Consider the following 25,250-nt stretch of genomic DNA (forward strand, 5'->3'; position numbering starts at 1 on the left):
CCCCCACAGACACACACCGCCTCCAGACAGACACCGCCCCCACAGACACACACCGCCCCCACAGACACACACCGCCTCCAGACAGACACCGCCCCCACAGAGACACACCGCCCCCACAGAGACACCACCTCGCAAAGGTGATGGCCGCGCATGCGCTAGTCTGCCCGCTGAACCAAGATGGCGGCGTTGGAACTGGGCCTGATCCCGGATAAAAGCCCCGCAGCTGCTAACACGGGAACTGCAGGCTCTTATTCAGACCCTGTGGCCTTCACCGGGTGTTTATAAAGACCCTGCTCCCTCCCCACCTTTACTCCCGGCTCCATTCCTCTCTCCGCTCCACCGACTCACCCGCCCAAAAAGCGGCTCCCGCATTCGTCAGGCTGCGGGCAAAGTGACACTGCGCCTGTGCACTGGCTCCTGTGGCGTGAATAGGGCACATTCACAGCCGCTCGGAATGTTGGGTAACAACCACACCATTGAAAGCTCAATCAGTTCATACAAAATAACTTTGTTACCCTTGGGGATAAATTAATTTTTAAAATCTCAAATTGTGAATTGGTGATCTGCTAAGCTCTATATCTCAAAATTCTCCTGTGCGACCATGCAGAGTTTTTAAAGCGTTTATATTATTTCCTCTCTCTCATCCCTCCTCTGATGTTTCTGACTCTGGCTGGGTTCAATCACAGTCACTGGTCCCTCTGTTTTCCCCTCTCCATCGTTAATTCTGAATATTCACTGTTTTACATAATATTACTGCACAAATAAAAGTTATTTGGCCTTATCTGTACTGGCTCTTTGGAAGATCTGTCCAATTAATCCCTGCCTTGCTGGCAGAGTCGGAACAATGTATATCTGCTGATGTAATCCAGTGCTTAATTTGCAGTTGGATGGTTCACAGTCACATTCACCCCTGTGGAAAAATTGATTGCCTATTTTGTTGAGCAGATATCAGGTCCTCACTGTTAGTTATGCACACAGAGCATCTAATGGAGTTAATTCAACAATTGACAGTCCGCACAAACCACAGTGACATTATTCATAAAGGGTCAAGTCAAGGGAGTATCTTGATATGATAGAGTGGATGCATTATGGGGTTACAAAGTAAAGGCATTAATATCCTGCAATTTCACAATTCTCACTTGGCTGGAATGTTGCAGTATGAAAGGGCCCCACATTGCTGTCAGAGTAAACAGGCCAAGTCCAATATACCTGTTCAAGCCACATCACTGTTCGACTGTACTGAGGTTTGTGAATGAATCTGGGTCCGTATCAGTCTGGTGCTGTGTCTTTGATTCCCAATGACAACTGTAGTATCCTCATTAAATACCCACCACAGTATTTAGCCCATAAATCTCAGGACATCATCATAATCACAGCCCTTGAAATCGTTCCTGATAAAATTATCAATGATTCTGAAAGCTTCATTCACTGTTAGACCCTTACTGAAAACATACATCTCTGGCAAAAAATAAAACACACAGCTTTCCATAGCAGAAAGGAAACCACTCACCCTCCACTCCAAACTCTGAATAATTTGGGATGTTGCTGATAAGAGAGAATTGTTATTTGTAAGGTGAAGGTACATTAGCAGCAGGAGTTAGTGAAGAGGGTAATGGTAACAAACAGGTACACTGACTCACCCGGAAAGCTGCTCTAGAGGAGATTCAGGGGATCCACCCAAAATAGAAAACTCAATCATTGGCACTGGTATGACAGACTCCAGTTAAACCTGAATTTTAAAACTTGTCAGGACCCGGACCCTGGAGTGAGTATGGGAAAGCAGCGGTACACCATCGCAAAGGTGTTCCCTCAGCAAGTAAGGTCTCACCCATCCTACATGATGCGGGTTTCTATCACAAAGTGGCTCTAATTTGACTTGCATCACACCTTGATGTCTTGCAAAATAACTAATTTTGTTTCGGGATCAGATTTAGGGAGTGTTTCTCTTTTATGTCCCCATATGTTCATAATTACTACTGGTGGCTGAAGAAACACCAGGATGTTCGTCAACACCTGAAACTGTGTCCAAACTAATCCGGCTGTGCGACAGGAAGACTAATTGTGAAGTTGCACATGATGAACACGTCTTTTATTGGCTATTCACAAATGAGGGAAGGAAGCATAGTATCTGTGTTACCATGGAGATAAGTGTGTCAGGTAAAACATGAAAAAGTCCGATAACTAGAATGCAAATAAATACTGTGCTTGATTTATTTTAACAACAGGGACAAGATGTGGATGGTTACCATGCTCGTGGATTGTGTCCAGGCTGAAATTCTGTTCTTGTCATATGATCACCACCCTCCCTGCCCCACCCACTCCTCTAATTGTCCTTTCTGAGCTCCAGCCAGGTGATATTAAACATTAAGGGGGCAAGACAAAGAGCTGTATCGGGGGAAAGTGCTACCCCAGAGCCAGAGGTTTCTCTTGGGTAGTTCCCTCCATGCCTGAATCATGAATACACTGTTATTACCTTCCCTGGGTATCCTGTGGTTAGTTGGAAGAAGGCATGCGCTCAGAACTGTACACAATATTCCAACTGAGGTCTAACTAGTGTCTTGTACAAGTTTAGTATAACCAGCTTGTTCCTGTAGTTTATGCCCTTATTAAGCTAGCTCATATTATATGCTTTAAATGCTCTCTTTACCTATCCTATAAAAAAACTGCAGCAAATTAATTAAACATGATTTCCCCTTTAGAAATCCATGCTGGTTCTTCCAAATAAGCCCACATTTTTCCATGTGGCTATTAATTCTATCTTTTCACCGTAACTTCACAGGAGCTTTTCACAGTAACTTCATTGCAGTGATAATGTAAGCCTACTTGTGACAATAAAGATGACTTTCTTGAAGCATGCCGAACAACTGGTGTTGAACTATCTGATCTGTAATTGCTGGGGATATCCTTACAACACTTTTTGAATAAAGGCATAAGATTTGGATCCTCACTGTCTTCAGGTGATGTCCCGGAGGACTGGAGAATAGCCAATGTTGTTCCTCTGTTTAAGAAGGGTAGCAAGGATAATCCAGGAACTACAGGCCGGTGAGCCTTACATCGGTGGTAGAGAAATGACTGGAGAGAATTCTTCGAGATAGAATCTACTCCCATTTGGAAGCAAATGGACGTATTAGTGAGAGGCAGCATGGTTTTGTGAAGGGGAGGTCATGTCTCACTAACTTGATAAGAGTTTTTCGAAGAGGTCACAAAGATGATTGATGCAGGTAGGGCAGTGGATGTTGTCTATAGTGACTTCACTAAGGCCTTTGACAAGGTCCCTCGTGGTAGACTAGCACAAAAGGTGAAATCACACGGGATCAGGGGTGAGCTGGCAAGGTGGATACAGAACTGGCTAGGTCATAGAAGGCAGAGAGTAGCAATGGAAGGATGCTTTTCTAATTGGAGGGCTGTGACTAGTGATGTTCTGCAGGGATCAGTGCTGGGACCTTTGCTGTTTGTAGTTTATATAAATGATTTGGAGGAAAATGTAACTGGTCTGATTAGTAAGTTTGCAGATGACACAAAGGTTGGTGGAATTGAGGATAGTGATGAGGACTGTTGGAGGATACAGCAGGATTTAGATTGTTTGGAGACTTGGGCGGAGAGATGGCAGATGGAGTTTAATCCGGGCAAATGTGAGGTAATGCATTTTGGAAGGTCTGATGCAGGTAGGGAATATACAGTGAATGGTAGAACCCTCAAGAGTATTGAAAGTCAGAGAGGTCCAGGTGTATAGGTCCACAGGTCACTGAAAGAGGCAACACAGGTGGAGTAGGTAGTCAACAACTCATACTGCATGCTTGCCTTCATTGGCTGGGGCATTGAGTATAAGAATTGGCAAGTCATGTTGCAGCTGTATAGAACCTTAGTTAGGCCACACTTGGAGTATAGTGTTCAATTCTGGTCGCCACACTACCAGAAGGATGTGGATGATTTTGATAGGGTGCAGGAGCGATTTACCAGAATGTTGCCTGGAATGGAGGGCATTAGCTATGAGGAGCGGTTGAATAAACTCGGTTTGTTCTCATTGGAACGACGGAGGTTGAGGGGCGACCTGATAGAGGTCTACAAAATTATGAGAGGCATAGACAGAGTGGATAGTCAGAGGCTTTTCCCCAGGGTAGAGGGGTCAATTACTAGGGGGCATAGCTTTAAGGTGCGAGGGGCAAGGTTTAGAGTAGATGCACGAGGCAAATTCTTTACACAGAGGGAAGTGGGTGCCTGGAGCTCGCTGCCAGAGGAGGTGGTGGAAGCAGGGACGATAGTGACATTTAAGGGGCATCTTGACAAATACATGAATAGGATAGGAATAGAGGGAGACGGACCCAGGAAGTGTAGAAGATTGTAGTTTAGTCGGGCAGCATGGTCGGCACGGGCTTGGAGGGCCTAAGGGCCTGTTCCTATGCTGTACTTTTCTTTGTTCTTTGTATTTGTAATTCTCAAGTCTGGCACCTCCAGGAAAGACTGGGAGATCAGCACCCCTGAAATTTACATTTTTACTTCACTCCTTATCAATTTTGAACCTAGGTTACAAGATGATCAGAGGATTGGATAGGGTGGACAGTGAAAGCCTTTTTCATCAGATGGTGATGTCTACCACGAGGGGACATTGCTTAAAATTGAGGGGAGATAGATATAAGACAGATGTCAGAGGTAGGTTCTTACTACTCAGAGAGTAGTAAGGGCGTGGAATGCCCTGCCTGCAACAGTAGTGGACTCGCCAACACTAAGGGCATTCAAATGGTCATTGGATAGACATATGGACGATAAGGGAATAGTGTAGATGGGCTTTAGAGTGGTTTCACAGGTCGGCGCAACATCGAGGGCCGAAGGGCCTGTACTGCGCTGTAATGTTCTATGTTCTATCTGCGGACAGGGCTTCCTAGTCTGTCTGCATGACCTCGGTAGCATTTATCTCCTTGGTAAAGACAAACAGTTAGTTTTATTTCATTTTGAGCAACGTGACAGTTCCTGTGTGAGATTCTCCATCGGCTGACACCGGAATCGCCAAACGCGATTGGGTGGAGAATCGATTCTGACTTTGAAATCATGGGGGGCACAGATTTCATGCCAAATCACAATTATCCATGACCTCGACAGTGGCGTCAATGCATTTCAGAATGCACATACAGTTAGACACCATTTGCATATCATTAGGGTGGCACCGTCGCACAGTGGTTAGCGTTGTTGCTTCACAGCTCCAGGGTCCCAGGTTCAATTGCCGGCGAGGGTCACTGCCTATGCGGAGTCTGCATGTTCTCCCCTTGTCTGCGTTTGTTTCCTCCGAGTGCTCCGGTTTCCTCCCACAGTCAAACAATGTGCAGGTTAGGTGGATTGGCCATGCTAAATTGCCCTTAGTATCCAAAATCTTGGGTGGGGTTACAGGGATAAGGTGGAGGTATGGGCTTGGGTAGCGTGCTCTTTCCAAGGGCTGCTGCAGACTCAATGGCCCAAATGGCCTCCTTATGCACTGTAAATTCTAGGATTCTATGATTAGTGGGCCTGACCGAGTATTCTCCAGGGCCTCTGTGATTCTCTGCCTAGGATGGGCCAAATTCCTGATGGCGAGGTTCACTTGTGCTTTTAAAAATTATTAAACAGGTCCCGTCGCTGATGAGGGAGAGGGGGTACGGAACGTGTGCAGCATCGCCATAGTTCGCTGACAGTTGTGCCGCTGGGTGGGGGCTTCTGCCAGGGTCGGGGGAGTAGCTCGGGATAGCCTGGATTTGAGCTGTGGGGTGGACCGGCAGAAAGCGTCATTACAGCAATCTGCAAGGTAACCATGCAGCTGTATATACCGGTGACTGTCCATTGTGAACTTAGGGCCACAGGTCACATGAGTCCCCCCCCCCCCCCGGGGCACCACCAGAGGAGCCCTCTGGCCTCAGCTGACTCCTCAGCAGGATGGGCGCGCTCCAGCGCAACCAGTGCCATCTTGTTGGCTGGGATGAATGTGTGTGGGGAGTGTAATGTGTATATGCGGTTGCAGCTTGTCAGCCTCCCGAGTGTCAATCACGGACCCGGCAAATCCCACACTGTTTCTCAATGGCATCGCTTGCATGTTCCATGTGGTGCCGGTTCTAGCCCCTCTAAAGTCACCGAATCCATCCACGCTCGGCGCCAGTTTTGCTGTTGTGGAAGTCCATGAATCCTGCCCCTGCATCAATACTTCGTCTCAGGAATGGAGCATCCCACCCACTGTGTTTCAATGGGGCTGATTTAGCACAGGGCTAAATCGCTGGCTTTTAAAGCAGACCAAGGCAGGCCAGCAGCACGGTTCAATTCCCATACCAGCCTCCCCGAACAGGCGCCGGAATGTGGCGACTCAGGGCTTTTCACAGTAACTTCATTTGAAGCCTACTTGTGACAATAAGCAATTTTCATTTCATTTCATTAAAAGCTCCTTCTACACCTTTAAACAAGTAACGGTAAGTGAGAGCAAACTGATGCCCAGTAACCCAAATACAAATTGTGGACATTCCCTCTCTTCCCTGTTCTTCTGTGAAGTCAGCTCTTCAATTATGTAAACATAGTTTCACATTTCAGGAACAAATGTTGAAATGTTTGCTCCACACCCACAGAGTTTCATCTGTTTAAAGCCACAAACGAAAGGTCCATTTTTCTCCTGGAGTTTGAGACAAATCAGCTTTCAAAATGATGCAGTTTCAGCCAATGAGGGAGATCCGGGCTCAGCCCCGCCCCTCATTCATTCTGATTGGTTGGAGAATGAGTAGCTCGTGCTCAGTTCTCCAGTCCCACAACATCTTCCAATTGGTCCTGAACTGTTGTCAATCAGCCGGGCATTGGATCCGGAGCATGGACAGAGCTGGACACCAATGCGCAGGCGTAGTGTCAAAGAGTTTGGAGCATGCGCATTATGATTGATGCCTCGGCCCTTGTTTGTCCCGGAGAAGCGGAGTCAGCGTCAGGCGGTGGGTGGGAGGATTTGGAAACACTTTGTGGATCCGCAACCCCTTCACAATTTGCAGCTGCGGGGCTTCTCTCTCCCGGGAACAGGCCCAGGTTAACGGGCACCATCCTGCTTCAGACACTGGAGGATGGTTCACATCAGAGGATGGGGGAGGGGGACAAGAAATAAGAGCTTCCACTTCGCACTCAAATCAATGAGGACTCTGATCTCTGGCAAGGAAGGGAACCCTGGCAGGTGGGTGGGGAGGATTCACAAATACCCGCTGGAGGCCCCAAACCCTCTGGACTGTTAGTGATGGATTTTGTAAAATTATTTTTACAGGATATTAGCAGAATTTACAGACATGAAACTCAAACCAAACTTCACATCAAGATGCTTCAGCGATTTGATTCATCAGAATCTGAATATCATCAGCCTTTGTGTACAGAAGGAGAAACGTTTGTTCCATTCTGTCTGTGGAAAAAGATGTGAGCCATCAGTGTGACAGAGAAAGCACCGAGATACGCAAATACCCGAGAGTTTCCAATGTGCTGGATACGGAAAGAGCTTTCACCAGCCTGAAAGAAAAACCACAGCATTCACATTGAGTAGTCACCCTGTACATATTCTGTGTAAACGAGGCTTCAACATTTCCCAACCTGGAGAAACAGAAGGACACTCACATCATGGAGAAACTATTGAAATGTGGGGACTGTGGAAAGGGATTTAATTACCCATCTGGATTGGATATTCATCGACGCATTCACACTGGAGAGAGGCCTTTCACCTGCACTGTGTGTGGGAAAGGATTTGCTTACTCATCCAGCCTGTATACACATCAGCGTGTTCATACTGGCGAGAGGGCATTCAATTGCCTTGAATGTGGGAAGGGGTGTAATGCTTTATCAAGCCTCCTGATTCACCAGCAAGTTCACTCTGATCAGAGACCGTTTCAATGTTCTGATTGTGACAAAAGCTTTAAAGGCACAAAGGACCTGCTGAGACACCAGCGCACTCACATGGAGGTGAGGCCTTTCACCTGCTCAGTGTGTGGGAAGGGATTCACTCAGTCATCCACCTTCTAACACACCAACTGGTTCACTCTGATCAGAGACCTTTTCAATGCTCGCACTGTGAGAAGTGTTTTAAAAGTAAAAATGATTTACAAGCCCATCAACGCACTCACACTGGGAGATGCCGTTCACCTGCTCTCTCTGTCAGAGGAGATTTGGACGTTTATCCCAGCTACAAACACACCAGCGAGTTCACTCTGATCAGAGACCATTTCAATGTTCTGATTGTGAGAAGAGCTTTAAAAGCAAACAGGATCTAGTGACACACCAGCGAGTTCACACTGGAGAGAGGCCATTCACCTGCTCTGTGTGTGGGAAGGGATTCACCCATTCATCCCACCGTCTGAGACACCAGCGCGTTCACACTGGAGAGAGGCCGTTCATTTGCTCTGTGTGTGGTAAGGGATTTGCTGATTCACCCCACCTTCTGATACATGAGCGAATTCACACTGGAGAAAGACCTTTCACTTGCTCCATGTGTGGAAAGGGATTCACTCAGCCATCCCAGCTCACTGTACATCAACTTGTTCACACTGAGCAGAGACCTTTTAAATGTTCTGACTGTGAGAAGAGCTTTAAGAGCACTAAGGACCTTCTGAGACACCAACAAGGTCACACTGGGGAGAGGTCATTCACCTGTTCCATGTGTGGGAAGAGATTTGTTCAATCATCCCACCTGCTTAGACACCAGCAGGTTCACACAGGAGAGAGGTCATTCACCTGCTCCATATGTGGGATGAGATTTGCTCGGTCATCCAATCTGCTGAGACACCAGCGAGTTCACAAGTCACTGCAGGGGTTAGATTCTGCTGTTGCTGCTGCTGCTAATACAATGCAGGACTGAACCATGTTAATTCTGTTATTGAGAGGCTAGATTGGGCACTTAGATAATCTCAGTGCAATCAGGCAGAATCAACATGATTTTGTGCAAGGGAAATCATGTTTGACCAATTTAGTAGAGTTATTTGAGGAAGTAACAAGCGATGTGGATAAAGGGGGACCTGTGGATGTGTGTATTTAGATTTCCATAGCACTTGACAAGGTGCCACATAAAAGTTCACTCCACAAAATAAAAGCTCATTCTGTAGTTGGTAACAGCATCAACAGAGGATTGGTTAGCGAACAGGAAACATTGAGAAGGTAAAACATTGTCATTTTTGGACTGGCAAGATGTAACCTGTGGAGTGCCACAGGGGTCAGCACTGGGCCTCAACTATTTTCAGGACTTGGTTGACAGGATCAAAAGTACGGTTGCAGAATTTGCTGTTGCTACAAAGGTATGGAGGAAGGTAAGTTGTGAGTGACCATAAGGTGTCTGTAAAGGGTGCAGATAGGCTAAATAAGTGAGCAACAATTTGGCAGATTGAGCATAATGTGGGGAAATGTGAACTTGTCCACTTTGGCAGGAAGAATAAAAAAGCAACATATTGGATTGAATTTGTTTATTGTCATGTGTACTGAGATACAGCGAAAAATATTGTTCTGCGCACAGCTCAGGCAGATCATTCTGTACATGAAAAGAAAATACATAGGGCAACCATAAAATACACAATGTAAATACATCATCACACAGACATCGGGTGAAGCATGCAGAGTGTAGTACTACTCATTCAGAAAGCTGTGTGAAGAAAATGTAAAAGAGAAAGGTCAGTGTTGGTGTTAGAATTAAGTTTTAAGAGATTAATATGATTATCGGAGATGTAAGAAGAGGATCTGTGTGAAAGAGCTCGCAGAGAGTCGCCACGTTCCGGCGCCATCTTGCATTGCTTGTTTAAATGCACAGAGATTGCAGCTCCGAGGTACAGAGGGATCGAGGTGTATTGGGGCATGAATCAGGACCAGTTACTCTGCATATACAGTACACGATTGGGAAGGTAAAGGGAGTGTTGCTGTTTATTGCAAGGGGAAAGTACTGCAGTTGTACAGGGTATTGGTGAGACCACATGCAAAGTACTCTGTACGATTTTGGTCTCCTTATTTAAGAAAGGACATAATTTCATTCGAAACTGGCCAGAGAAGGTTCACTTGACTGGATGAGGGGTTATCATAGGAGGAAAACTTGGACAGGCTGTGCCTGTATCCACTTGAGTTTGGAAGAATGAGAGGGAATCTGATTGAAACATATGGGGCTGGATTCTCCCATTCTGGGATTATATCCCCACGCCGGCGTGGGAACAGTGGTGTAAAACGGCTACCAATTCCCCGTTTTCCTGGGGGCTAGCATGTCGGCTGCGTAGAGCACCCGGCTCTAGCTGCCAATATGCCCTGGAGATTTGCCAGGTCTGTGGCCGCATATGCGCACAGCGGCGGCCGCGCCGTACTACATGGCAGAGGCCACTCGCGGACCTGGCCTGCAAAATAATGCCCCCCATTTGGCTGGCTCGCACGCTCCGGACCACCCCCATAGTGCCCCCAGACCCTAGTAAAGAACCCCCTGCCCACGGATCAGCCCTCCCCTGACTGTGGCAGTGCTGGACTGAGTCCGCAGCCGCCATGCCGAGTTCTCGACAGGATGGGACCACACGCGACCCACAGCATCGGGAACTTGGCTGGTCGGGGAGGAGCATCGGGAGGCGGACCTCAGGCAAAGTTCTGAGGCCATCGATACGTAGCGCGGCGTACCATTGTGATTTAACAGTGATTGATAAAGGTTCAGCATAACTTATCTGCTTTTTAAAAATAAATTTAGAGTACCCAATTCATTTTTTCAAATTATGGGGCAATTTAAGGTGGCCAATCCATCTATCCTGCACATCTTTGGGTTGTGGGAGTGAACCCACGCAGACACGGGGAGAATGTGCAAACTTCACACGGACAGTGACCCAGAGCCGGGATCGAACCTGGGACCTCCACGCCGTGAGGCAGAAATGCTAACCACTGTGCCACTGTGCTGCCCACCTTACCTGCTTTTAACTCAATAGCTCTACTGGAAGGCTACATGTTATCCGTGTCTGCGTGGGTTTCCTCCACGTGTTCAGATTTCTTTCCAAAAGTCCCGAAAGACGTGCTTCTTAGGTGAATTAGACATTCTGAATTCTTCCTGAGTGTACCCGAACAGGGACCGGTGTGTGGCGCCGAGGGGATTTTCACAGTAACTTCATTACAGTGTTAATGTAAGTCGACTTGTGACACTAATAAAGATTATTATTAATATCCACCTTTTAAAATGTGCAATCAATTTTTAACTCTCTTTATTTCTTTAATATTAATCAGTGCAGACGGGCTGTGGTGTAACCCTGTGTGTGGAGTTTGTGTCATGGTGGTAACATGGAACATCGAGGTGATAGAAGAACCCAGACCGTGGATATCTGAAGAACTGCATTGTGGGCTCAAAATGCAAAGCATGATGGACAATTTAGTCAAGTCACAGCCTTGCCAGAATTAGCAATGGCTGCAAAATGAATTGAATTGTGCAGGAGAACTAGCCTCAAACTGTGAGAAAGATGTGTTTGTTTTGAGGTGATAAAGGTCTCTGTACCAATCTGGGGATTGATAACAGTGTCAGAAGTAACAAAGTGGAGTCAGGCTGACTCGATTCCATCAGGCATCACTTTGTAAGAGGCCCAGGACATGAGAACAAGGGAGAAGGCAATGATGGCATTGAAACCCAATGAAATGGGCTAAAAACAGGTCTTGCCTAATATTTTCTATTCCTTTATGGAGGTCAAAGCCCATTTATTCCTGTGAATGAATAAAACAAAGGTGTGTGCCTCTGTCTAAGTCACCATTTATTGCCCATCCCTAATTGCCCTTGAGAAGGTGGTGGTGAGCTGACGTCTTGAACTGCTGCAGTCCCTATGGTGTCACCCACAGTGTGGTTAGGGAGGAAGTACCAGGATTCTGACCCGGGGCAGTGAAGGAACAGTGATATATTTCCACAGCAAGATGGTGAGTGTTACAATCCCAGTGATGTAATAACTGGATGGGAAGATCCCAGAATGGAACCCTGGCTAAAAAGACTGTAACTTTGTTTAGAAAATGTGGAGGAACAGAGCACAGGATTGCCAATTAGCTTTCACCAACAAAAACATTCATTAAACATGAAAGGTCTCACTGTGATACAATACTCCTTCACTCCTCCTTATCTTCACAAACGTGCACAGTTTTCAAGGACAACACAGGTTACAACATATCTTTTACTATAATGTTCTCAGTGGACACACCGTGCCTTTGAACGCACAGGTTATCCATGAACAGACAACCACCGCTCCCCCACACTGCTAGTGTCACACGGGAGGGTTTAAACTAGTATGGCAGGGGGGTGGGCATGGGAGCAATAGGTCAGAAGGTGAAAGCATTGAGGGAGTACTAGGGAATAGGGCCAGTATGGCTCTGAGGAAGAGCAGACAGGAAGATGTTGCTGAAAACAGCTGGTCTGATGACCTGAAGTGCATATGTTTTAATGCAAGAAGTATACCAGGTAAGGCAGATGAACTTAGAGCTTGGATTAGTACTTGGAACTATAATGTTCTTACCATTACAGAGACCCGGTTGAGGGAAGGACAGGATTGGCAGCTAAATGTTCCAGGATTTAGATGTTTCAGGCAGGATAGAGGGGGATGTAAAAGGGGTGCCGGAGTTGCGCTACTGGTTAGGGAGAATATCACAGCTGTACTACGGGAGGACACCTCAGAGGGCAGCGAGGCTATATGGGTAGAGATGCAATCACAATGTTGGTGGTTTACTGCAGGTCTCCCAACAGCCAGCGGGAGATAGAGGAGCAGATAGGTAGACAGATTTTGGAAACAAGTAAAAACAACAGGGTTGGTGTGATGGGAGACTTCAACTTCCCCAATATTGACTGGGACTCACTTAGTGCCAGGGGCTTAGACGGGGCAGAGTTTGTAAGGAGCATCCAGGAGGGCTTCTTAAAACAATATGTAGATAGTCCAACTAGGGAAGGGGCTATACTGGACCTGGTATTCGAGAATGAGCCCGGCCAGGTGGTAGAAGTTTCAGTAGGGGAGCATTTCGGGAACAGTGACCACAACTCAGTAAGTTCTAAAGTGCTGGTGGACAAGGATAAAAGTGGTCCTAGGGTGAATGTGCTAAATTGGGGGAAGGCTAATTATAACAATATTAGGCGGGAATTGAAGAACCTAGATTGGGGGCGGATGTTTAAGGGTAAATCAACATCTGACATGTGGGAGGCTTTCAAATGTCAGTTGAAAGGAATTCAGGACCGGCATGCTCCTGTGTGGAAGGATAAATACGGCAAATTTCGGGAACCTTGGATAACGAGAGATATTGTAGGCCTCATCAAAAAGAAAAAGGAGGCATTTGTCAGGGCTAGAAGGCTGGGAAAGACTAAGCCTGTGTGGAATATAAGGAAAGTAGGAAGAAACTTAAGCAAGGAGTCAGGACGGCTAGAAGGGGTCACAAAAAGTAATTGGCAAATAGGGTTAAGGAAAATCCCAAGGCTTTCTACATGTACATAAAAAGCAAGAGGGTAGCCAGGTAAAGGGTTGGCCCACTGAAGGATAGGCAAGGGAATCTATGTGTGGAGCCAGAGGAAAGGGTGAGGTATTAAATGAATACTTTGCATCAGTATTCACCAAAGAGAAGGAATTGGTGGATGTTGAGTCTGGAGAAAGGTGTGTAGATAGCCTGGATCACATTGAGATCCAAAAAGACGAGGTGTTAGGCGTCTTGAAAAATAGTAAGGTAGATAAGTCCCCAGGGCCTGATGGGATCTACCCCAGAACACTGAAGGAGTCTAGAGAGGAAAATGCTGAGGCCTTGACAGAAATCTTTGGATCCTCACTGTCTTCAGGTCATGTCCCGGAGGACTGGAGAATAGCCAATGTTGTTCCTTTGTTTAAGAAGGATAATCCAGGGAACTACAGACCGGTGAGCCTTACATCAGTGGTAGGGAAATTACTGGAGAGAATTCTTCGAGGCAGGATCTACTCCTATTTGGAAGCAAATGGACGTATTAGCGAGAGACAGCATGGTTTTGTGAAGGGGAGGTTGGATCTCACTAACTTTTTAAAAATAACTTTAGAGTACCCAATTCATTTTTTCCAACTAAGGGAAAATTTAGCATGTTCAATCCACCTATCCTGCACATCTTTGGGTTGTGGGAGCGAAATCCACGCAAACACAGGGAGAATGTGCAAACTCCACACGGACAGTGACCCAGAGCCGGGATCGAACCTGGGACCTCGGCGCCGTGAGACTGCAGTGCTACCACTGCGCCACCGTGCTGCCCCGGGTCTCACTAACTTGATAGAGTTTTTCGAAGAGGTCACAAAGATGATTGATACAGGTAGGACAGTGGATGTTGTCTATATGGACTTCAGTAAGGCCTTTGACAAGGTCCCTCATGGTAGACTGATACCAATGGTGAAGTCACACGGGATCAGGGGTGAGCTGGCAAGATGGATACAGAACTGGCTAGGTCATAGAAGGCAAAGAGTAGCAATGGAAGGGTGCTTTTCTAATTGGAGGGCTGTGACTAGTGGTGTTCCGCAGGGATCAGTGCTGGGACCTTTGCTGTTCGTAGTTTATATAAATGATTTGGAGGAAAATGTAACTGGTCTGATTTGTAAGTTTGCAGATGACACAAAGATTGGTGAAATTGCGGATAGCGATGAGGACTGTCAGAGGATAGAACAGGATTTAGATTGTTTGGAGACTTGGGCGGAGAGATGGCAGATGGAGTTTAATCCGGACAAATGTGAGGAAATGCATTTTGCAAGGTCTAATGCAGGTAGGAAATATACAGTGAATGGTAGAACCCTCAAGAGTATTGAAAGTCAGAGAGATCTAGGTGTACAGGTCCACAGGTCACTGAAAGGGGCAACACAGGTGATGAAGGTAGTCAAGAAGGCATACGGCATGCTTGCCTTCATTGGCCGGGGCATTGAGTATAGGAATTGGTAAGTCATGTTGCAGCTGGAGAGAACCTTAGTTAGGCCACACTTGGAGTATAGTGTTCAATTCTGGTCGCCACACTACCAGAAGGATGTGAAGGACTTTAGAGAGGGTGCAGAAGAGATTTACCAGGATGTTGCCTGGTATAGAGGGCATTAGCTATGAGGAGCGGTTGAATAAACTCGGTTTGTTCTCACTGGAATGACGGAGGTTGAGGGGCGACCTGATCGAGGTGTATAAAATTATGAGGGGCATAGACAGAGTGGATAGTCAGAGGCTTTTCCCCAGGGTAGAGAGGTCAATTACTAGGGGGCATAGGTTTAAGGTGCGAGGGGCAAGGTTTAGAGGGGATGTACGAGGCAAGTTTTTTTACACAGAGGGTACTGGAACTCGTTGCCGGAGGAGGTGGTGGAAGCAGGGACGATAGTGACATTTAAGGGGCATCTTGACAAATACATGAATAGGATGGGAATAGAGGGATACGGACCCAGGAAGTGTAGAAGATTGTAGTTTAGACTGGCAGCATGGTCGGCACGGGCTTGGAGGGCCGAAGGGCCTGTTCCTGTGCTGTACTTTTCTTTGTTCTTTGTTCTGTTCCTGCACAGAATACTGAATCAAACCCACTGAAATCTATACTCGATTTTAATATTTAACAACACAAATACAGATCACTTAAAACTATCTCTGTTTTCCTGACATGAGTGACTTGGAGGTGAATGCCTAGGTGGAGGTGTTCTCATGTATCTGCTGTCCTCGTCTTTCTACCTTCTAATTGGGTGATACTGTCGCACAATGGTTAGCACTATTGTTTCACAGCGCCAGGGACCCGGGTTCAATTCCCTGTTTGAATTCCCGGTTTGGGTCACTGTCTGTGCTGAGTCTGCATGTTCTCCCCGTGTTTGGATGGGTTTCCTCCGGGTGCTCCGGTTTCCTCCCACAAGTCCCGAAAGATGTGCTGTTAGGTGAATTGGACATTCTGAATTCTCCCTCAGTGTACCCAAACAGACGCCTAAATGTGGCGACTAGGGGATTTTCACAGTAACTTCATTGCAGTGTTAATGTAAGCCTACTTGTGACACTAATAAAGATTTTTATCATTAATTGGCAGACGTTGTGAGTTTGGAAATTGCTGCTGAAGGAGCCTTGGTGGGTTTCTGCAGCACATCTTGTAGATGGTACACGCAGCCACCATTGTACATCAGTGGTGGGGGCAGTGAATGAGGAAAAGATGCCAATCAAGTGGGTTGATTTGTTCTGAGTTTTGCCAAGCTTCTTGAGTGCAGTTGGAGCTGCACTCATCCAGGCAAGGGGAGAGTATTCCATCACACTCCTGACTTCGTCCTTGGAGATGCCGGACAGGCTTTGGGGAGTCAGGAGGTGAGATAGTCACCACAGGATTGCTAGCCTGTGACCTGCTCTTGCAGCCATAATATGTATGTGGCTAGTCCAATTCAGCTTCTGGTCAATGGCAACCTCCAAGGTGTAGTGGGGGATTCAGCCATTGAATGTCAAGGGGTAATGGTCAGATACTCTTTTGTTGGAGATTGGATTGGATTTATTGTCACGTGTACTGAGGTACAGTGAAAAGTATTGTTCTGCGTACAGTCCAGACAGAATGTTCAAAAGATGGAAAAAACATATGACATACGTAAATACACAATGTAAATACACAGACACAGGCACCAGGTGAAGCATATGGAGTGAGTACTACTCAGTAGAGAAGGTGTGTGGAGCGATCAGTTCAGTCCACAAGAGGGCTATTGAGGAGTCTGGTAACAGCAGGGAAGAAGCTTTTTTTGAACCTGTTAGTGCGTGTTCTCAGACGATCGTATCTCCTGGCCGATAGAAGAGGTTGGAAGAGAGAATAACCCGGGCGGGAGGGGTCTTTGATTATGCTTCCCGCTTTCCCAAGGCAGCAGGGGTGTAGATGGAATCAATGGATGGGAGGAGGTTTCGCCAGATGGACTGGACTGTGTTCATGATTCTCTGTAGTTTCTTATGGTCTTGGGCCTTGTCTGGTCATTGTCTGTCTGGCAATTGTGTGGCCCATGTTTCCTTCCCACTCATCAGCCCAAGCCTGGACATTGTCCAGGTCTTGCTGCATTTGGACATGGACTGTGCCAGTATCTGAGGAGCTGTGAATGGTGCTGAATATTGTGCAGTGATCTGCAAACATCCCCACTTCTGACATTATGATGAAAGGAAGGTAATTGATCAAGTAGCTGAAGATGTTGGGACCAAGGACACTACCCTGAGGAACTCCTTCAGTGATGTTCAGGAGGTGAGATAATTGACCTCAACAACCACAACCATCTTCCTTTGTGCCAGGATGGGCTGAGTGCCCTCCATCTCTGCTGACTGTGATATAAAGAGAGGAATTTCAGCTGCTCCAGTCACTCCAACTAACTGAAGTTGCTCATTCCTGGTGTCCTCATAAATCTCCTCTGCAATCTCTCTGAGAAAGTCACATCTTTCCGAAAGTGTGGGGCCCATATATCGGGTCCCATTACAGAGGGATAGAATTGAAAAGCAGGGAGGTTTTGCTTAACTGGTTTTAAACCAGGGTTAGACTACACTGGGAGCTCTGTCAACATTGGTGATCGCTATTTAGAAAAAGGAAATAGACACTGGAGAAGGTGCAACAAGTGTTCACAAGAATAATATTTAACCCTCAGGAAAGGTTGCGGCTGCCTTTCACTAGAAAGGAGATGACTGAAGGGTGATCTGATGGGAGTCTTTAAGATTATGCAGGCGTTCAATAATTTCAGTAGAAACCTCTTTAACCTAGGGCAGCACTGTGGCGCAGTGGTTAGCACTGCTGCCTCACGGCACCGAGGTCCCAGGTTTGATCCCGGCTCTGGGTCACTATCCGTATGGAGTTTGCACATTCTCCCCTTGTTTCCATGAGTTTTGCCCCAAGAACCCAAAGATGTGCAGGGTAGGTGGATTGGCCGCATATTACCCCTTAATTGGGAAAAATGAATTGGGTACTCTAAAATTTTTTAAAACGAGGTTGAGATGAACAGCGTGATACATTGACCGTAAAGCAAGATACATCCATGAGGGAGAAAGGAATAGAAGGAGATGCTGATGGTGGAGATGAAGAGGGAGGGTGGAGGATCATGTGTCGCATAAATACTGACACAGACCAATTGAGCCGACTGGCCTGGCCCTGTGCTGTAGACTCAATGCAACAGCGACAAATGTATTTATTTTAGGACTACCTGTAGTGCAATTAAAAACACTATTTACTGTCCAGGATAAAATGAATGTCCTTCAGCAGCTTTTGTGGATCATTTCAGTGGAAATGTGCTCTCCCAGGCTCAGCATCAGCCCACTGGAAGCAAAGTCTGACACCAGCCAGTCCAGCAGAAAGAAACCCTCCAACTCTCCTACTTCACCAAGTGTCAGAAAGAACATGGTTCAGTCCTGGATGTGATTCACAGCAGCAAAAACAGCAGAATCCAGTCCCAGTCATCACTTAGCGACTTGCTGGTGTCTCAGCAAGTGGGATGACTGAGTAAATCCCTTTGCGAATCCTTGTGAACCTGCTGGTGTGTCTGCAGATGGGATGACTGAATGAATCCCTTCCCACACTCAGAGCAAGTGAATGGCCTCGCCCCAGTGTGAACTTGCTGGTGACTCTGCAGATCAGATGAAAGAGCGAATCCCTTCCCACACTCAGAGCAGGTGAATGGTCTCTCCCTGGTGTGAATGCGTTGATGTGCCTGCAGGTTGGCTGAACGAGTGAATCCCTTCCCACATTCAGAGCAGGAGAATGGCCTCTCCCCAGTGTGAACTTGCTGGTGATTCTGCAGGTCCGATAACAGAATGAATCCCCTCCCACACTCAGGGCAGGTGAACGTCCTCTCCCTGGTGTGAACCTCCTGGTGTGACACTAGGTGAGATGATTGAATAAAACGCTTCCCACACTCTGAGCATGTGAAAGGCCTCTCCCTGCTGTGAACCCCCTGATGTGATGTTAGGTGGGATGATTGAATAAAACGTTTCCCACACTCGGGGCAGTTGAATGGCCTCTCCCTGGTGTGGACTCCCTGGTGTGTCACTAGGTGCGATAATTGAATAAAACGCTTCCCACACTCTGAGCAGGTGAATGGCCTCTCCCTGGTGTGGATGCCCTGATGTGTCACTAGGTGTGATGATTGAATAAAACACTTCCCACACTCGGGGCAGTGGAACGGCCTCTCCCGAGTGTGGACTCGCTGGTGTATCAGCAGGTGGGATGACTGAGTGAAACCCTTTCCACACTCGGGGCAGGTGAACGGTCGCTCCCCTGTGTGAACTTATTGGTGATTCAGAAGATCAGATGAATGATTGAATTGTTTCCCACACTTCGAGCAGCTGAACGGCTTCTCCCCGGTGTGAACTTGCTGGTGTGTCAGCAGGTGGGATGACTGAGTGAATCCCTTCCCACACTCAGAGCAGATGTACGGCCTCTCCCTAGTGTGAACTTGCTGGTGATTCCACAGGTCAGATGACTGGAGAAATCCCTTCCCACACTCCGAGCAGATGAACGGCCTTTCCACAGTGTGACTGCAGTGATGAATCTTGAGGGCAGATGGGGAGCAGTCGCCTTCCCCACACTTGGAGCAGGCGAATGGTCTCTCCCCACTGTGAACAGGTTTATGAGTTTCCAGTGCAGACGGGATACGGCTATCCTTCCCACAGTCCTCACCTTCCCGTGGCTTCTCCATGCTGCGGGTGTTCTTGTGTCTTTCCAAGTTTGACAATCAGTTAAAGCCTGGTCCACACACACAGCATGTGTACGGTCTCTTCCCCGCTGTAAATGGTGTATAATTGGTTAAAGCCCTTTCCACAGTCAGTGCACTGGACACACTCACTCAGATCTGTGTTTCTTAGTGCCTTTCCAGTCATACTGATGTGACGGCCAAAACAGACAATTTATCCTTCGAGATTCAAAGATTGATGGCATTCAGGTTCTGGTCATTCGAGTGGCTCTGTTAAGTCTTGATGCATTTTGAGATTTCTGGCTGCAAATCCTTCCCTTCTGACATCCTGTAAAAGGAGTTTACAAAAGTCTTCACTAAGTACAGGACAGAAATTCAGAACAGACAATGCTAGTTTCTGTAAAATATTCCTCTCCCTTGCCCCTGAATCCCACATCTCCATCCCACAAATTCTTCCCGCATTCTCACTATGGTTGGAAATGTATAACTTAGTGACAGCATTATATCTCTAGACCAGAAATAATTAGCACTTTATTACTTAAACAAAATACTCTAATATGTACCATATTACAAAACTGGACATATCAGTGTCCTATATTGATTTTCTATCCCCTCGGGGCAGCATGGTGGTGTAGTGTTAGCACTGCTGCCTCACGGCACCGAGGACCCAGGTTCAATCCCGGCCCCGGGTCACTGTCAGGGATGGGTTTGCATATTCTCCCCGTGTCTGCGTGGGTTTTGCCCCCACAACCCAAAAAGATGTGCAGGGTAGGTGAATTGGCCATGCTAAATTGTCCTTTAATTGGAAAAAAAAAAGAACTGGGTGCTCTAAATTTAAAAAAAAAATACTGTCCCCTTAAACGTCAGCCATCTCTGTGGATGCCAGCCCTTGTGAACATTAGGAAAGAGACCATCCTTTTAACCAGACAAATAAATGTGTCAAGCTGGGCCAACCTTCCCAGAGTCTGCACTCTCCCTGGATTCACTTTGTTTCACTTCAGTTCCTGCAAGTCAACAATTTAACCGCGGAATGAGTAACTGGAAAGGGGGAGAAGACAGTGTTTCACTCACAGATTTGGAGACATGAGGAGGTTCACTCTTCTGTGAAGCTTAATCTGAATGCACCCAAAGCCGTGCTCTGATTGGCTGGAGGAATAAAGTTCTTCCGGTCTCCCGACAATTGCCATTGGTCAATGCCCCGCACGAAGACAATGGGAAAGCGGAAGTTACGTCGGCTGGGAGACACTTTGACTCCAAATCACACTCAACTGTTGACCAATAGAAAGCGCAAATCTCCGCACATGCGCAACCCTTCTTACGGTGAACATGCGCAATTCCGACCGCACATCCGCGCGGTGAATGGAGCGGTTTCCCCGGCGCGGAGGCTTGTGGGAGCTGGAGCCGCCATTGCTCGTTTGGAACCCAGTGTCTGAACTCCTGGCACTGGGGGATAGGTGGTCGGGAGATGGCGCAGTGAACCCACCCGGACAGAAAATTCATGTGGGTCGTCACTGGAGTTAATTATGACTCCCATTCAGCAAAAATTGTTAAATTCAGGTGTTAAGATTTAGACATCAGAGTGACATATTAGGGAGGTAAATAGCTGAGTGTGAAATAGAATCCGAGTCAGCAGCATTGGGGAGGAGAACTGGGCAAAAATTAGGAGGATGGCCAAAAGAATTAGGGCTACAATTGATAGGGAGGAGGAAGTCTATGGATAGTTTAGAGAGAGGAGAATTTGATTTGGTTTATTATTGTCACATGTATTAGTAAGAAGTCTTACAACACCAGGTTAAAGTCCAACAGGTTTGTTTCGATGTCACTAGCTTTCAGAGCGCTGCTCCTTCCTCAGGTGAACGAAGAGGTATGTTCCAGAAACATATATATAGACAGATTCAAAGATGCCAGACAATGCTTGGAATGCGAGCATTAGCCGGTGATTAAATCTTTACAGATCCAGAGATGGGGTAACCCCAGGTTAAAGAGGTGTGAATTGTGTAAAGCCAGGACAGTTGGTAGGATTTTGCAGGCCAGATGGTAGGGGATGAATGTAATGCGACATGAATGCCAGGTCCCGGTTGAGGCCGCACTCATGCGTGCAGAACTTGACTATAAACTTCTGCTCGGCGATTCTGCGTTGTCGTGCGTCCTGAAGGCCGCCTTGGAGAACGCTTACCCATAGATCAGAGGCTGAAGTGTTCCCCGACTGGAAGGGAACATTCCAGCCTGGTGATTGTCGCGCGATGTCCGTTCATTCATTGTCGCAGCGTCTGCATGGTCTCGCCAATGTACCACGCTTCGGGACATCCTTTCCTGCAGCATATGAGATAGACAACGTTGGTTGAGTCGGATGAGTATGTACCACGTACCTGGTGGGTGGTGTTCTCACGTGTAATGGTGGTATCCATATCGATGATCTGGCACGTCTTGCAGAGATTGCCATGGCAGGGTTGTGTGGTGTCGTGGTCACTGTTCTGAAGACTGGGTAGTTTGCTGCAAACAATGGTTTGTTTGAGGTTGCACGGTTGTTTGAAGGCACGTAGTGGGGGTGTGGGGATGACTTTGGCAAGATGTTCATCTTCATCGATGACGTGTCCCGAAGCGTGGTATACTGGCGAGACCATGCAGACGCTGTGACAATGAATGAACGGACATCGCGCGACAATCACCAGGCAGGAATGTTCCCTTCCAGTCGGGGAACACTTCAGCAGTCAAGGGCATTCAGCCTCTGATCTACGGGTAAGCATTCTCCAAGGCGGCCTTCAGGACGCGCGACAATGCAGAATCGCCGAGCAGAAGTTTATAGCCAAGTTCCGCACACATGAATGCGGCCGCAACCAGGACCTGGGATTCATGTCGCATTACATTCATCCCCCACCATCTGGCCTGCAAAATCCTACCAACTGTCCTGGCTTGACACAACTCACACCTCTTTAATTTGGGGTTACCCCATCTCTGGATCTGTAAAGATTTAATCACCTGCTAATGCTCGCATTCCAAGCATTGTCTGGCATCTTTGAATCTGTCTATATATATATATATGTTTCTGGAACATACCTCTTCATTCACCCGAGGAAGGAGCAGCGCTCTGAAAGCTAGTGACATCGAAATAAACCTGTTGGACTTTAACCTAGTGTTGTAAGACTTCTTACTGTGCTCACCCCAGTCCAACGCCGGCATCTCCACAACATGTATTAGTATACAGTGAAAAGGATTGTTTCTTGCTATACAGACAATGCATACCATACATAGGGAAGGAAGGAGAGACTACAAAATGTAATGTCAAATCATAGCTAGGGTGCAGAGAAAAGATCAACTTAATACGATGTAGGTCCATTCAAAAGTCTGATGGCTGTAGGGAAGAAGCTGTTCTTGAGTCTTGATACTTGACCTCAAACCTTTGTATCTTTTTCCTGGTGGAAGAGAGTATGTCCGGGGTGTGTAGGGTCCTTAATTATGCTGGCTGCCTTTCCGAGGCAGCATGAATTGTAGACAGAGTCGATGGATGGGAGGCTGGTTTGCGTGATGGATTGGGCTACATTCACGACCGTTTGTACTTTCCTGCAGTCTTGGGCAGAGCAGGAACCATTCACCATACCAAGCTAAAATACAACCCGAAAGAGTGCTTTCCGATGGTGCATTTGTAAAAGTTGGTGAGAGTCGTAGCTGACATGCCAAATTTCCTCAGTCTTCTGAGAAAGTAGTCGTTGGTGGGCTTTCTTAACTAGAGTGTCGGCATGTGGGGGGTGAGCAGGACAGGTTGTTGGTAATCTGGACATCTAAAAACTTGAAGCTCTCGACCCTATTTCATTCCCATTGATGTAGACAGGGGCATGTTCTGAAGTCGATGACAAGGCTTCCTGAAGTCGATGACAAACCCCTTCATTTTGTTAACATTGAGGGAGAGATTATTGAAGGAGAGAATGTTGTGTGATAACTAGAATATCAGTTTCAAATTTCTATCCTGTCCTGGCAGTGATGTCTCTGATTGATGTGTTTACAAGGGATTGGAATGGAAGGATTTGCAGTCGGAAATATCTCGATTCATTAGGACACAACTAGCATGAGCGATTCCAAAGTCAAGATAGGGATCCTTGCTCTCTGTTCCAAAAGGTTTCAAACATCAATGCCCCGGCCGATGAAGGCAAGCAGACCATAAGCCTTCTTAATCACCTTGGCCACCTGTGTTACCACTTTTAGGGAACTGTGGACCTGCACACCCAGATCCCCCTGTATGTTAATGTTCCTCAGGGTTCTGCCATTGACAGTATACAGAAAGTAAAGCAAATGTACGGGTTTAGAAAATCTAGACTGTAGCTTAGCAACCAGAGTTATATTGAGAGAGCAAGAACTTTGAAGTGGCTCACAGTGTGACAAAGGTCTGGGGAATTGAAGAGAAATCCATAGACGTTGTATTGGATGGTGTCTGTCACTTGGTTTGGGAGTGTGGGCTGTCTGACCACATTTCACCCATTGGTTTGCATGGACTGTGTACTTACTGAGAACATTAAAAGTATGAGATAAGGTTTGTAACTTGTGTACACCGGACACACGACATGCCTGACAGGTCAATCAGCTCCACTCTCAGCTCAGGAGAGCTCAACAACACATCCTGTTCACCGGGGAGTTCTCCTGCTGCAGTGGGACCTACATTCCTGTTTTAACTGACAGCACAAAAAAACATCAGTTGCTCATCTGACTGCTGTTTGTGGAATCTTACTCTGCTTTAACTGGCTGTCATGAAACAGCAACAACTTGTATTTATACAACATGATTAATGTAATAAAACATCCCAATGTGTTTCAGGGGAGACTCATAAAGAAAAACATTGGCACTGAGTCACATCGGGAGATATTTGAACAGATGGACAAACGCATGATTGGAGAGGCAGGTTTTAACAACAATCTTTAATCAGGAGAGAGATGGAGCTTCTAGGGAGTGAATTTCAGAGTTTCATACCCAAGTCCTGCCACGAATGGTGGAGTTATTAAAATCAGAGATGTGAGGTACCTCTTCCTACTCAGAGCCATCCCGATCTACATCCCCAAGGCCTTTTTCCAAGCAGTAGACAAAGTAATCATGGCGTTCGTATGGGGGGGGGGGGGGGGGGGGGAAAGAATGCTAGGATCACAAAGAAGGTCTTACAAAAAACAAAATCAAGGGGAGGGGCCAGAGGCCGAGTGGGTGCGCGCAGAGGAGGCCTCCAGTAAGGGGACCTCCCTCCGGGCCCTCACCACGGCGGCACTCCCATCCCTACCCAAACAACACTCCAGCAGCCCGGTGGTGTTAGCCACCCTTCAGTACTGGAACCAGCTATGGCAGCAATTTGGCCTGACCAAAATGTCAGACAAAGCTCCCATCTGTAACAACCATCGGTTCACACCAGCACTGACCGACGCCACCTTCAAAACGTGGAGACAGGACGAGGGGACACTGACACAGTCAGAGACCTAAACACCGACGGCAGGATTGCGACTCTGGACGAACTGACGGAGAAATTCCAGATGACCTGGGGGAGCGAGCTTAAGGTACCTGCAGCTGAGAAACTTGCTACGAAAGGAGACGAGGACTTACCCACAACCGCCACGACGGACATTACTGGAAGAGTTACTGGACACAAGCATATTAGAGAGAGGAAACTGCAGCGACATGTACAACCGACTGGTAGAAGGGGCCGACACCGTA

General features: G+C 47.0%; 1 long non-coding RNA gene and 1 pseudogene across 1 annotated transcript; one reads left to right on the top strand and one right to left on the bottom strand.

Annotated features, from left to right (window-relative positions):
* The first annotated feature begins 6,881 nt into the window (after nucleotides 1-6,881).
* Nucleotides 6,882-11,689, top strand: LOC140419038 (uncharacterized). The gene is made up of 2 exons (XR_011945497.1): nucleotides 6,882-8,378; nucleotides 11,194-11,689. It is a non-coding gene; the product is annotated as an uncharacterized lncRNA (long non-coding RNA).
* A 4,699-nt stretch (nucleotides 11,690-16,388) lies between these two features.
* LOC140419031 (uncharacterized) lies at nucleotides 16,389-20,775 on the bottom strand (annotated as a pseudogene).
* Nucleotides 20,776-25,250: the final 4,475 nt, after the last annotated feature.

This window comes from Scyliorhinus torazame, chromosome 5 (assembly GCF_047496885.1).
Source record: "Scyliorhinus torazame isolate Kashiwa2021f chromosome 5, sScyTor2.1, whole genome shotgun sequence".
Lineage (NCBI taxonomy): Eukaryota > Metazoa > Chordata > Chondrichthyes > Carcharhiniformes > Scyliorhinidae > Scyliorhinus > Scyliorhinus torazame.